Here is a 14,206-nt window from a genome sequence, read left to right as displayed (position 1 = left end):
AACTTTATCATTCCTGTGCTGACCTAACCTGCTGTCGTGTGCCCTTTCACCCAAGGGGCAAGGGGTCATCAGGAGGAATTCTGGCCATTGATCTCTTGCCCTCTCCAAAGTCCCAGGGACAACAGTTAGATCCCAATTGAGATGCGTGGTTTCCTGTGAGGATCTGTATCACACCGTCATCACACATCACGCCGTCAGCAGCAAAGGAAATCATTTGGCCTGTTGAAATTAACAGTGTTCTTGATAAGAGCAGCCAAGCCCTCCCCCTACAGCTCAGTTAATTCGTACACAGCATACTTCACCACTCAGGTCCTAACAACAACCTAGTGCCTATTTTAGTGATATTGGACCAAGAAGGGCTGAGGCCTGAAACATTGGTCACACATCTTTACCTCCGATGGACACTATGAGACCTGCTGAGTTCCTCCAGCATTTCTGTTTAACCACAACTGCAGGGACTGTAGATTTTTGTGTTTCACAGCACGGTTTTGGGCGCCACGGTTAGTTTAGGGTGTCCCCATTACAGCGCAGGCGATCTGAGTTCAGATCCAATGCTGCCTGGAGGGGTTGTAAGTTAATTGGGCTCATGGCTGGAAGGGCCTGTTACGGTGCTGTATGTCTAAAAATTTTTTTTAACTGAAAAATTCCTTGGTTTGGGTCAGGGTTAGGGTCAGTTCAAGGGATTTCTCCTCCTGGACTGATTACTGCCTGAGAGTCTCTCCCATCCGGCCTCTTGAGCAATGTCCTCAGCTCCCACCTTGTCTATCAATTCTGCTTCAGGAACCTCCTGGAATTGCTGTGGTGCATTGGTTCCACAGGCTTCAATAACATTACCTAACAAATGTGATTTGGACAGAGATTTACTCGGGCCAGTGCTCCAGGCCAATTGTCTTTGGCAGCTTGATCTGTGACCTTTGCTCCAGGGAATTTGGGGTCATTTACAGCCCCATTTTTCAACCTGCATTCTGAACCGGTTTGACTTTGCATGCCTCGAGAGAAGATTTGAGTTTGCGCTGCAAGATGGGAGGTGATCTTCGTGCTATCAGACTTCCATGCCGTGACCACCTCCACTGAGATTTAACCACTTCTCAAATTCCTTGGAGGTGGATATGGAATGCCTTGAGAGAAGATTTGAGTTTGCGCTGCAAGATGGGAGGTGATCTTCGTGCTATCAGACTTCCATGCCGTGACCACCTCCACTGAGATTTAACCACTTCTCAAATTCCTTGGAGGTGGATATGAAATGCTATTACAGCATCAACAACTGGGGTTTGGGAGTCACGTGATGGAGTAGTGGCCGGTCGGGGAACTCCAGCCCTCTCCGGAAAAGTTTAAAAAAAATACAGAAAACACAAAGGCACAAACACAAAAACTAAAATAAAGTAAAAGTAAAGGTGGGAAGAAAATGGCAGCGAAGAAAGAAAAGTTGAAAGCAACGGGAAGAAGAGAAGAAGAAAAGACATCGGAAGAAGAAGGTGAAGGCCTTACCTGTCCGAGGAGGCCCGCCGCGGAGAGAGAAGCCCACTCCCTCAGGTCAGTCGAAATCCAGAGCTCGGGACTACAAAAATGGCTCATGGAGCCAAGCAAAAGTGCGCATGACAAAAAAAACACTGACGGGAGGGGGGACCAGCTGAGGAGTCGATCTCCACAGCTGAGAATGACAGCTACAACACAACAACAAGAAGAGAACATAGAAAACAACGAGAACAAGAAAGAAGAGAGTAAAAAGAAATTAAGGAAACAACCGATGACCAATCCAGAAGAAGAAGAAGAAGAACATAGAGAAATGGAAGAAGAAGGGAAGGGCAAGACAATGGATATATTTTTTTTTAAATATATGGAATCAGTAAAAGAATGGCAATCACAAGAATTTAGTGAAATAAAAAGAAGAATTAAAAGTACAGAAGAAAAAATGAATAGATTAGAGATGGTCATGTCAAATATAGGAAAAAGAGTGGACAAGGTGGAACAACGAGAAACAGCCGTAGAAATGGAAGTAGAGGACTTAAAAAAGAAATTAGAAGAATCTAATAAAAAAGTTAAAGAGACACAAGAGCTGTTAGCTCAGAAGATAGATATAATGGAAAATTATAATAGAAGAAATAATATAAAGATAGTGGGCCTTAAGGAAGATGAAGAAGGCAAGAATATGAGAGAATTTATAAAAGATTGGATCCCCAGGGTCCGAGGAAGACCAGAATTACAGGAAGAAATGGAAATAGAAAGGGCACATAGAACATTAGCCCCTAAACCACAAACACAACAAACACCAAGATCCATTTTAGTAAAATTCCTAAGATATACAACAAGAAAAAATATATTGGAGAAAGCAATGAAGAAAATAAGAGAAGACAAAAAGCTACTGGAATACAAAGGTCAGAAATTGTTTTTCTATCCAGACATAAGTTTTGAACTCCTGAAGAAGAGAAAGGAGTTTAATACAGCAAAAGCGATCCTATGGAAAAAAGGATATAAATTTATGCTAAAGTACCCAGCGGTACTTAAAATAGTTATTCCAGGGCAGCAAAACAGACTATTCTTGGATCTGGAAGAAGCACGAAAATTTGCAGAACAACTACAAAACAGACAGAGAGATGAAGACATGTTACGAGAGCAAAAATGACCACGAACTATATGTATGTGTGTATATGGGTATATATATATATATATGTGTGTGTGTGTGTGTGTGTATGTATATATGTGTGCACATGAGTCTATCCGTATTTAAAAGAAAATATATATAGATAAGAATTAATAAGGGAAAGAAAGGGAAGAGTGGAAGTAAGGAGGGAATTAAGAGAGTCACCTTTGTTATATATGAAAATTAAAATCTTTTCTGGGGGGGCAGGGTGGGGAGGAGTTATGGTCACTGCGAAATCAGTTGACGCGAGTGAATTCGCAAATCCAAATGGAGAGGGGAGATGTGGTTGCCCGACAAGTGATAAAGGGCAACTCAGGAAGGGGAGGGGATAGTGGGGTTAAAGAAATTTTAGATAGAAGAATAAGGGAAATGTTTGATGTTTTAGAAATATTGTCTTATAAAGTGTTCAAAACAAGAAAGCAGAAATGGATAAGAAGGAAAGGTGATGATGAGGAAACGGAAAGGAAAGATAAACAAAGTATGAAATGGTTATGTTGAACTATATGACTTTAAATGTTAACGGAATACATAACCAAATCAAAAGGAAGAAACTGCTAAATTTACTGAAAAAAGAAAAAATTGATATAGCATTCATGCAAGAAACACATTTAACTGAAATGGAGCACAAGAAATTAAAGAGAGATTGGATAGGACATGTAACAGCAGCATCATATAATTCAAAAGCTAGAGGAGTAGCTATATTAATTAGTAAAAATGTACCAATTAAAATAGAAGAGGAAATAATAGATCCAGCAGGGAGATATGTAATGATAAAATGTCAGATATATTCGGAGTTTTGGAATTTACTCAATGTATATTCACCTAACGAAGAAGATCAAAAATTTATGCAAGATATTTTTTTGAAGATAGCAGACACGCAAGGGAACATACTAATAGGAGGGGATTTCAACCTTAATTTGGATTCAAACATGGATAAAACTGGGGAAAAAATTAACAGAAAGAACAAAGTAACCAAATTTATAATTAAATCGAAGCAAGAAAAGCAACTTTTGGATATATGGAGGAAACAACACCCAAAGGAAAAGGAATATTCACATTATTTGGGTAGACATAAAACATACTCAAGAATAGACCTATTCCTGTTATCAGCTCACATGCAAGACAGAGTAAGAAAAACAGAATATCAAGCTAGAATATTATCGGACCACTCACCCCTGATATTGACAATAGAGTTAGAGGACATCCCTCCAAGAATGTAAAGATGGAGATTAAACACCATGCTACTTAAAAGGCAGGATTTCAGAGAATTCTTTGAAAGACAAATTAAAATGTACTTTGAAATAAATACGGAATCAGTGAAAGATAAGTTTATACTATGGGACGCAATGAAAGCGTTCATCAGAGGGCAAATAAGTTATGTAACCAAGATGAAGAAGGACTACAATCAGGAAGCAGAGCAGTTGGAAAGGGAAATAGCAAATATAGAAAAAGAATTAGCAATGAAGGAAGACACAACTAAAAGAAGAGAATTGGCAGATAAAAAAATAAAATATTAAACACTACAAACCTATAAGGTGGAGAAGAACATAATGAAGACAAAACAGAAATATTATGAACTAGGAGAAAAAATACACAAAATTCTAGCATGGCAGCTTAAGACAGAACAAACTAAGAGAATGGTATTGGCATCAAGGAAAAAAGACAAACAAATCACATATAATCCAACGGAGATTAATGAAACCTTCAGAGAATTCTACGAACAATTATACCAAACTGAAAACGAAGGGAAAGAAGACAAAATAGATGAATTTTTAACTAAAATTGAACTACCGAAATTACAAATAGAGGAACAAAATAAATTAACAGGACCATTTGAAATAGTAGAAATACAAGAGATAATAAAAAAAACCTATCAAATAATAAAACACCAGGAGAGGATGGATTCCCAATAGAATTCTATAAAACATTTAAAGATTTATTAATTCCTCCCCTCCTGGAAGTAATCAACCAGATTGATAAAACATAAAGCTTACCAGATTCATGCAAAACAGCAATAATTACAGTAATACCAAAGACACGGAAAGATCCACTCGCACCAGTGTCATATAGACCAATATCTTTACTTAACACAGATTATAAGATAATAGCTAAACTATTAGCCGACTATGTACCAAAAATAGTAAATCTAGACCAAACTGGATTTATTAAAAAAAGACCAACAACAGACAATATTTGTAAATTTATTAACTTAATTCATGCAGTAGAAGGAAATAAAGCTCCAACAGTAGCGGTTGCTTTAGACGCAGAGAAGGCCTTTGACAGAGTAGAATGGATAAAAGCATTATATAAGGGGCCATTGGCGAAAGTGACAGTAAATGGATATATATCAAAACAATTTAACTTAAGCAGATCAACAAGGCGGGGATGCCTACTATCGCCCTTATTGTTTGTGTTAGCCATAGAACCACTAGCAGAATTGATAAGAACAGAAAATAAAATAAAAGGGATAAAAATAAAGACAAGGAATATAAAATCAGTATATTTGCAGATGACGTTATAGTATACTTAACAGAACCAGAAATATCAATAAAAGAATTATATAAGAAATTGAAGGAATATGGAGAAGTGTCGGGATACAAGATTAACACAAATAAAAGTGAAGCAATGCCAATGAATAATGCGGATTTCTCAAAATTTAAGAAAGAATCACCATTCAGATGGCAAATGCAAGCAATACGATACCTAGGTATACAAATAAATAAAAACCTCGGCCATCTATATAAACTCAATTATTATCCACGAATGAAAAAATTACGGGACGACTTAGAGCATTGGAAAGTCTTACCACTAACACTAATAGGAAGGATAAACTGTATTAAAATGAACATTTTCCCAAGGATACAATACCTATTTCAGGCATTGCCAATACACTTGACGGAGAAATTCTTCAAGGAGTTAAAGAAAATAATAAGGAAATTTTTATGGAAAGGGGGGAAACCGAGGATAGCACTAGATAAATTAACAGAATGGTATAAACAAGGAGGCTTACAACTGCCAAACTTTAAAAATTATTATAGAGCCGCACAATTAAGATACCTATCAGATTTTTATCAAACAAGGGAAAAGCCAGATTGGACTAGATTAGAACTAGATAAAATAGGGGAGAAGATACCCGAACATATATTATATAAATGGGATGAAAAATTGGTACAACGTAGGAATTCTCCAGTATTACATCATCTGCTCAATATTTGGAAGAAGATTCATGTAGAAAGGAATAAAACAAATTACCAACTACCAAAACTAATACTGACACAAAATCAGCTAATCCCTTTTACAATAGATAACCTTTCCTTTAGAAAATGGGAGAAAAAAGGGATCAAAAGAATAGAAAATTGCTTTTCAGGAAATAAATTATTATCCTTTGAACAAATGAAGGATAAATATAATATAACTCACGATACACTGTTGGCATACTACCAACTGAAATCCTACTTGAAGGACAAATTGGGAAGCAGTCTGAGGTTACCAGAGGGAAGTAATTTTGAATATGTGATTACAGACACAATGATAATCAAAAAATTTATAACAAACATGTATATTAAACTGCAATAAAAGGAGAATGAGGAAACAAATGGTAAAGCTAAACAAAAATGGGAACAAGATCGAAACATAAAGATAAAAAAGGAAACATGGGAGAAGTTATGCTCAGGAACTATGAGAAATACAATAAATACAAGGTTACGTATGATACAATATAACTGGATATACAGGCTATATATTACACCTCAAAAGTTAAATAAATGGGACCCAACAGTATCTGATAGATGTTTTCGCTGTAAAAAGGAAATGGGAACAACAATTCATGCAATCTGGACATGTGAGAAAGTGAAAAAATTTTGGGAAGATCTAAACCAGATATTAAATAAAATCACAAAAAGCAATATACCAAAAAACCCAGAGATCTTCCTCCTAAGTAACATAAAAAACAAAGAATTTGGACTTGATTTGGATGGTGCACAAAAATGATTTGTTAGGATAGCCCTAGCTGTAGCAAAAAAATGTATTATGTCAGCCTGGAAATTAGAAGATAACTTGAGAATACAACAATGGTATATAGAAATGAATAAATGTATTCCATTAGAAAAAATAACATATAATTTAAGAAATAATATTACAATATTTGAACAAATATGGGAGCCATACATGAAACACAATAGAGAAAACCTATCGGGGACATCTACCATCTAAAATGACAGAAGGAGAAGGGAATGAAAAGAATTGATTCAGTGGAATTTCTTGTTTATTTTTATTGAGTGACAACATTGTTTGACGGGTTTAATGTATCTTAGATTCTGAACTTTAAATGAATGGGAGGGGAGGTAGGGAGGTTGGGATGGGAAGAGGGAGGGGGGGAGAAAACGACACTATATATTTGAAAAGGAAAATGTATGTATCTTGATCAATGTGTTTTATAGTGTGAAAAATAACAATTTTTAAAATAAACAATTGGGGTTTGAATCCAGCACTGTCTGTAAGGAGTTTGCACGTTCTCCCCCATGTCTGAATGGGTTTCCTCTGAGTGCTCCTGTTTCCTCCCAGCTTCCAACATACAGGGGTTGTAGGTTAATTGGGGTATTTGGGTGACATGGGCTCATGAGCCAAGAAGGCCTGTTACCAGGCTGAAAGTCTAAATTGAGTTTTTTAATATATTTAAATTTGAATCGACTACCAACCTTGGTCCTGGGTTCACTGTTCGCCAAGAGCTCGGATTGTGGGTGTGCGGAGATTAGTGGCGGTACGTCCAACTTCTGATTCCCTCTCTGGTGAAAAATAAATCTTTTTCAGCCTTTACATTTACACAAGGTCTCTGCTCCCACCACTCCCTGCAGCAAGGACTTCCAAAAACATTCAACCCTGCGAAAGAAGAAATTCTCTCGTCAGAGTCTCAGATGGACGGCTCCCCATCTGGTTCTGGACTCCATGGATCATTTTTCTCCAACTGATGCTGCTCGACCCAGCATTTATCCTGTTTAGCCCCAGGTGTGTATCAATATGACTGCCTCTCTTCATCAACTTTGATCTGTAAAGCCCAAGCCCGTTGGACAGCTGGGACCACACTTGTGGCCCTTTTCTGAACTGCCTCCAGTGAAATGGGAGGGAACCCAAAATTGTTAGAACTTTTCAAGATCCGGTCTCGTTGGTGGAGACTGGAGATGGAAGATGCTGACCACTGGAGCAAAGAAACCATCAGCTGGAGGAACTCAATCACAACCTTGAAGGGCTCATGGCTGAAACTTGGATTTTTTTTCTCCAATTGATGCTGCTCGACCCAGCAGATTGGTCCCGATAGTGCCTTATAGAGTAAACCCCAACATCTATGAGCTTTCCCTGTTACCTGATGCACTTGTGTGCTATCTTGATGCTCCATACACAAGTACCTTAAATCCTTTTGTGATGTAACTTTCCGTAATTGCTCTCTATTTCAATAATATCCTCCTTTCCAAATTGTAAAACTTCACATTTGCCATCTCATCACTTGTTTTCCCACCTGTTTGTGTGTTGTCTACAAATTTGGCTGCAGTATAATTCACTTCCTTCCTCCCAAGTTGTCACGATACATTTTAAACCAGGTTACAGAGTGGAATTGGGGAGTCATGAAGCAAGGGGCTTTGCTTCCTGATTCCCCAGATAAAGGGTGCACCTGGGGTGTGAAGGAAAATAGGCGGAACAGCTGGCGTGGTGATCAGCGCAATGCCGTTACAGTGCCAGCGTTCGGGACCTGGGTTCTAATCTGGTGCTGTCTGTAAGGAGTTTGTATGTTCTCCCCCTGGGTTTCCTCCGGGGACTCTGGTTCCTCCTAGCCTTCAAAAACATACTGGGGATTGGATGTAATTGGGCGGCACAGGCTCGTGGACCAGAAGGGCCGGTTACCGTGCTGAATGTCCAAGTTGATTTCTCTCCACTGGCTTGGCTGAGTCTAACTCCAATGAAAAGTAGAAACTTAACATCATTCTAGTCTAACAGACCTCTAAGCATCACCTTGAAAGTTCACTCCCTCCACTGCAGGAGCACCGTAGATACAGAGTGTTCCATCTCCAAGCTGCACTGTTACTGTTTGACAAGAATGTGTCAAACTGGGAGGGTTGAGAGCAACAGGTTGAAACCTTTCCAAATTGAGAATATGTCACCATTTATACACTGGAACTCCCAACATAACAATATGTTGGAGAACTGATATCAAGTCCTTTGCAATAGTTCAAGAATGAAGGTCAAAGGCAATTGGTGAATGGACAATGAACGCCAGCCTCACCACCACTGTGCAGCTGCAGCCTTGTGGCACGTTGGCCTTGAAGAGGAGGATGTTGCTGGTGTAGTTTTCACTGTCGGAGGTACCAGCTGCAGATGGTCCAGGTCCCAGAACCATAGGAACACCAGGATTGTCCAGCAGATCATGGGTTTTGTGCCAGGTCCTTGACCTTTGACCCATTGAGCCCTGATATTACATTAATGATAGGATGGCAAATTGTGTGGACCTGATTTTAAAATCTGTGACCTTGCCCGTTATCTGAGTGGTGGGAAGCTGTTTACAGTCAAATAAACAAATGGCGCCATCTCTGCACCATGTAGAAACCTGAAACTTTGAAAGCAAGATCCAAGATTGTTCTACTGCCACTTACACAAAATACCCCACAATTGTTTTCCTGCAAACAGGTTCTACAATTTTAGCCCTAGCATCAAGATAATGGCGACTTTTAACCTTAAAGCACGCAAAAGTGAACTTCGTGCATTTTACATGTTTTGTGTTATTAAGTGATAATATAAAAGAACCTTGAATCTTGGACTCAACTACTGGGTTAGAGATGTGAATTGAAACATTTCGACTCGAGACCTCAGATTGACTTCGACAGAGTGAGCGGTGGTGGAGATGAACGACAGGGAGTCAGGATGGAGCAGGGCCTTCGGCCCCGCTGGTTTTTCTGACCAAGGGGTCCACTTGAACTCGTCCCATCTGCATGCATCCGGCCCATATTCCCACTAAATCTTTGCTATCCACGTATCTGTCTAAATATCTGGGAGAAGCAGTTTCTCCTCATCTTAAATCTACTGCCCCAAAATCTTGAGCCTGTGTCCCTTAGTTCACCTCACTTGCCAGTGGAAGCAAACTCCTCCATCATTTTAAATGTTTCTCTAAGATTCCTTCCCCAATCCTTCTAAATTCCATTCTAGTGAACCTTCTCTGAACCCCCTAAGAAGCACGAGTAAGGAGACAGGAACCGCAGATGCCAGATGCGGCCTCACCTGCAACCTTTTCTCGGCTGTGTTCCGCCCCCTCCCCCCCCCCCCCCACCCAGGACTCCACTCAAAGTTTATGGTCAAGTTCAGTGGTTTCTTCCGTACTTCTCTCCAACCGACTACATAAAAAGTATTTATGTTACGCGAGGTGAAAAATAAACAAGGTTTTTTACTTCAATGTGCTGTGGACCCCAGGAGGGCCTTGTGCAACTGGAGCAGAATCTCCCTGCTCTTAAATTCAACCCCTCCAGCAATGACCCCGTCTTGATTAACTGCTGCCCCTCAAATTAAACGTGCAATTCATGTACATGTACAATGTGTTCGTTTACATTGAACTGTGTCCACATTGGATGTAAACGGTCTCAGCAATGTGGTGGGGGGGGGTGGGTGCAGAGGAGGCATCTGATGTCCACTGCTCCACAAGAAACTTTTTGCTTGAGGGAGCAGGCACTGAATACTCCTAGAGTTTGAGATGATTTTCTGCAGACCAAGTGGCCTGTGACACAGAGAGGACAAACTGAACTCTTGGACTGGCTTCACTCATCGAATCAAGCCGCTGAGGAATTTTCTTCCTTTAATCCAGACAGAGGAACATGGCAGACGCTGGAATCATGAAGAAACAACGAGAAGATGGAGAGACTCTGCAGGTCAGGCAGTGTCAACGCTTTGGGTTGGAGTCCTTCGACGAGACGAAGTAGGGGGGTGGGGAAGGATGTGGCAAAGGGACAGAAATCATTGGGAGAGGTGGAGAGGCAGAAAGGGGGGTGGGGTGGGGGAGGTGTGAGAATAGGAGTAGGTAAAGGAACTGAAACCGTGGAACCAGACCTAAAACTGGAAAATTCAATGTTTCCATTTCCTCCCATTAATTCGCTGGAGATTTTTGTCTGGTTCAGGAAGCCTCCAGTGCCCGAGGCCCCTTCAGGACTTAAGATGCCCTTCAGTGCCCTCAAGAATCTGGGCTCCGATACCTGGTTCCCTTGAGCCCGTCTCCAGTTCTTGGTGCAGAACTCTCAACAGCAAGTTGCCTGCCGCCTGTGTGGTTCACTTTAGCCGCTGAGCCCCTTGCTGGTCTGTTGCCATGGTCACCATGCCATATCATTCAAATCAGGTGACATCTTAATGTGTGTGCAAAATCTTGATGCATAGCATCTGATAATGGCTGAAATGTAACCAATAAACGGTGAAGCGATTAGGTTTTTATTAGATGTAACAGAAACGTATGCTTTGTTTCCAAGATTAATTACATGTAGAGCATTTCCCTCCACTGAATTCAACAGAAGATGTAGTACAGAGGTGAGTCCAGATGTTGATACAGAACTACCTGAGATCAATTTCCCTGTTTCCACCCTCCTTTCATCAGGATTCATGTGAAAAAAACAGAGACACAAGAGACTGTAGATGTTGCAATCTGGAGCAAAACCTCAACTTCCCCCTTTCCCTCCTGCCCATCATCCCATCTTTCTCTGTATTCTACCCTTATTCACCCCTTCCTCATCCCTCCCTCTCACCTCTGTGCTAGGTACATGGAACATTACAGCACAGTACAGGCTCTTCAGCTCTCGATGTTGGGCCGACCCATATACCCCCCTCCTAAAAAATACTAAACCCTCCCTGCCCCATAACACTCAATTTTTCTTTCATCCATGTGTCTCCTAAATGCCCCCAATATTTCAGCTTCCCCCACCTCCGCTGACAATGGATTCCAGGCTCCCTCAACTCTCTGTGTAAAAAAAACTTACTCCCAATGTCTCCCCTCCCTTCACTTTGTACACACGTCCTCTGGTGCTTGCTGATCCTGCCCTAGGAAACAGTGCTGGCTGTCCACCCTATCTCTGCCTCGCGTATAGATCTCTATCGTCTCCTCTCATCCCTCTACACTCCAAATTGAAAAGTCCCAGCCTCATAAGACTTGTTTCCCAATCCAGGCACCATCTTGGTAAATGTACTGGCTATCTTCCCTCTGCACCTGAAACATTCATCATCCCCTTGTCTCCACAGAGACACTGAGTTAGCACATCACTGCTACAGCGTCAACGTTCCAGGTTCGAATCCAGTGCCATCTGTAAGGAGTTTGTATGTTGTCCCCATAATCAGCATGTGTTTCCTCCTGGTGCTCCGGTTTCCTCCCACCTGTCAAAATATTCGGGGTTTGTCGGGTGATTGGATGTAATTGGGCAGCACGGACTTGTGAGCCTGTTACCGCGCTGCATGTCTCAATGTAAAATTTGATTTTCCCAGCAGATTGTTTCATGTGGGGAAAAAAATATTGGGCAATACTGCCACCTCCTGTCCAATGTGATCAATTACAATTGCAGCAAACTTGGCCAAGTTTATCCACAGCTGTCAGGCTCTTGAACAGCCCTGTAATATACCCTAACCATACATCTCCAAGACCATCAAAAAATCTGTCTTCAATAAATGTTACTTTTTAAAATGAGCATTCACTGCAACTGTGAATATATTTATATAGCTTTTGAAATTTATTATCTTTTTTTGTCTTGCATTTGTTTAAATTTTTATAATTAATTTAAATTTTTACCAATGTTGTTGGTGCATCTTAAGTCCATGATTGTCTGCAGCAAGTACAATATTTGGGTATCTGTACATTGTACCTTGTATATGACAATAAACTTGTACAGAACATAAGAAGAGTTTATTCACCCCTTCCTCATCCCTCCCTCTCACCTCTGTGCTAGGTACATGGAACATTACAGCAATCAGAGACTCATCGAAGGACTCTTATTTTTCACATTATTTATGATTGGATATTTATTTTCTGTACTGCATGGACACTTTGTTGCCAAGGTGAGGGTTCGTGATCGGTTGCTCGAATGGGCAGGTAGTCAGGGCCAAAAATAAATGGGTGGGATCAACTTTTACACAGGTTGTACGAAAACATACGAATTTTTGAGCCAAAAAAAAATGGGGAGTTGACGATTACACGGTATCAATGATCACACGGGTATTTTCGGTACGGGTATTTTCTTGAGTACAATCTTTTGTTCTGTATAAATTCTGCCTGGCCTGCTGGAAAAATAATCTCAGGGTTGTATGTGATGTCATGTATGTACTTTATTTATATTGCACACGTTGACCAAAGTACTGCACAGATCTTAAGCAGCTATTTAAAGCACAGTATAAAACAGGTCCTTGGGTTTAGAATTGTACGTACAACGTGGTAACAATCGACAATTACTTCCAAACACTTGCAAGCAACAATTATAACTTCAGCCTGGATTTGAGTTAAAGGAAGGGGCGGATTTGATGGAGGGAGGAATGTTGTTCCACAGTTTGGGGGCTGCTATCGTGGAGACACGATCTCCTGAGTTTGGGATTTGAGCGCGGAACAACCAAGTGTCCTAAATTGGTCGATCTGAGGGGTCTTGAAGTGAAGTCGGGCTTTAGGAGATCGGTGATTTAGGAGGGGGCTGGTCCATTAAGGTCCTGGTAGACAAACTGGAGAACTTTAAAATCTATTCTGAGCTGTACTGGCAGCCAGTGGAGGGAGGTGAGAAAAGGGGTGGTATGGTCCCTCTTCTTGACTCCTTTCAGGAGCCTGGCTGTAGCATTCTGAACTAGTTGCAGACAGGATAATGATGATGGACTAACTCCTGTGTAAAGACAGAGTAGTCTAAATGGGAGAAAATGAGGATGTGGCAGGAATGATTTGATTTTGGCCACAGTGTGGAGCTGGGAAAACTTGACTCTTACTACAGTATTGATGTCAAACTTGAAGGTGGAATTGAATATCACACCAAGGGATTTGACGTGTGGTTTAATAGGGTGGCTAAGTTGTCACGGTATTGGTGATAATTTTGATGGTGTTGCGGGGGCCAAATATGATGATCTTGGATATGCCTTTGTTTAGCTGCAGGAAGTTTTGGGCCATTCAGCACTTCATGTCCTCCAGACAATTGTTGAGGCTGGTTCTCTTTGTTTGGTTGTTGGGCTTCAAGGGGAGATTGAGCTGAGCATCATCAGCGTAGCAGTGGAAGGAGATGCCGTGTTTTTGGATGATATGGGGAAGGTGAAGCATATACAAGGAGAAGAGAATGGGGCCCAGAATAGACCACTTATGGGACCCAACAGGAAAGGGTAGCAGAGGACAAAAATTTGCCCATATTGAATGAGAAAGTCCGATCACTACTTTGATTTTATTTATTTGTACATATGAATACTTGTCCTGCATATTGTCTGTCTGTACCTGTTAAGCCTGGTTGTGTGTCTGCATGTTTTGCACCGAGGACTGGAGAATGCTGTTTCGTTGGGTCGTAATTGTACAATCGGATGATAATAAACTTGACTTGA

At 40.7% G+C, this 14,206-nt stretch overlaps 1 protein-coding gene across 8 annotated transcripts in view; it reads left to right on the top strand.

The window, feature by feature from the left end:
* rps6kb1a (ribosomal protein S6 kinase b, polypeptide 1a) overlaps positions 1-14,206 on the top strand; it is a 211,542-nt gene that overhangs the window by 125,704 nt on the left and 71,632 nt on the right. The gene's annotated exons all lie outside the window — the stretch shown is intronic.

The sequence above is a fragment of the Narcine bancroftii genome, chromosome 14 (assembly GCF_036971445.1).
Source record: "Narcine bancroftii isolate sNarBan1 chromosome 14, sNarBan1.hap1, whole genome shotgun sequence".
In the NCBI taxonomy this organism is placed as follows: domain Eukaryota; kingdom Metazoa; phylum Chordata; class Chondrichthyes; order Torpediniformes; family Narcinidae; genus Narcine; species Narcine bancroftii.
The sequence above is the reverse complement of the archived record's forward strand: the minus strand, read 5'-3'. Positions and strand labels throughout refer to the sequence as shown.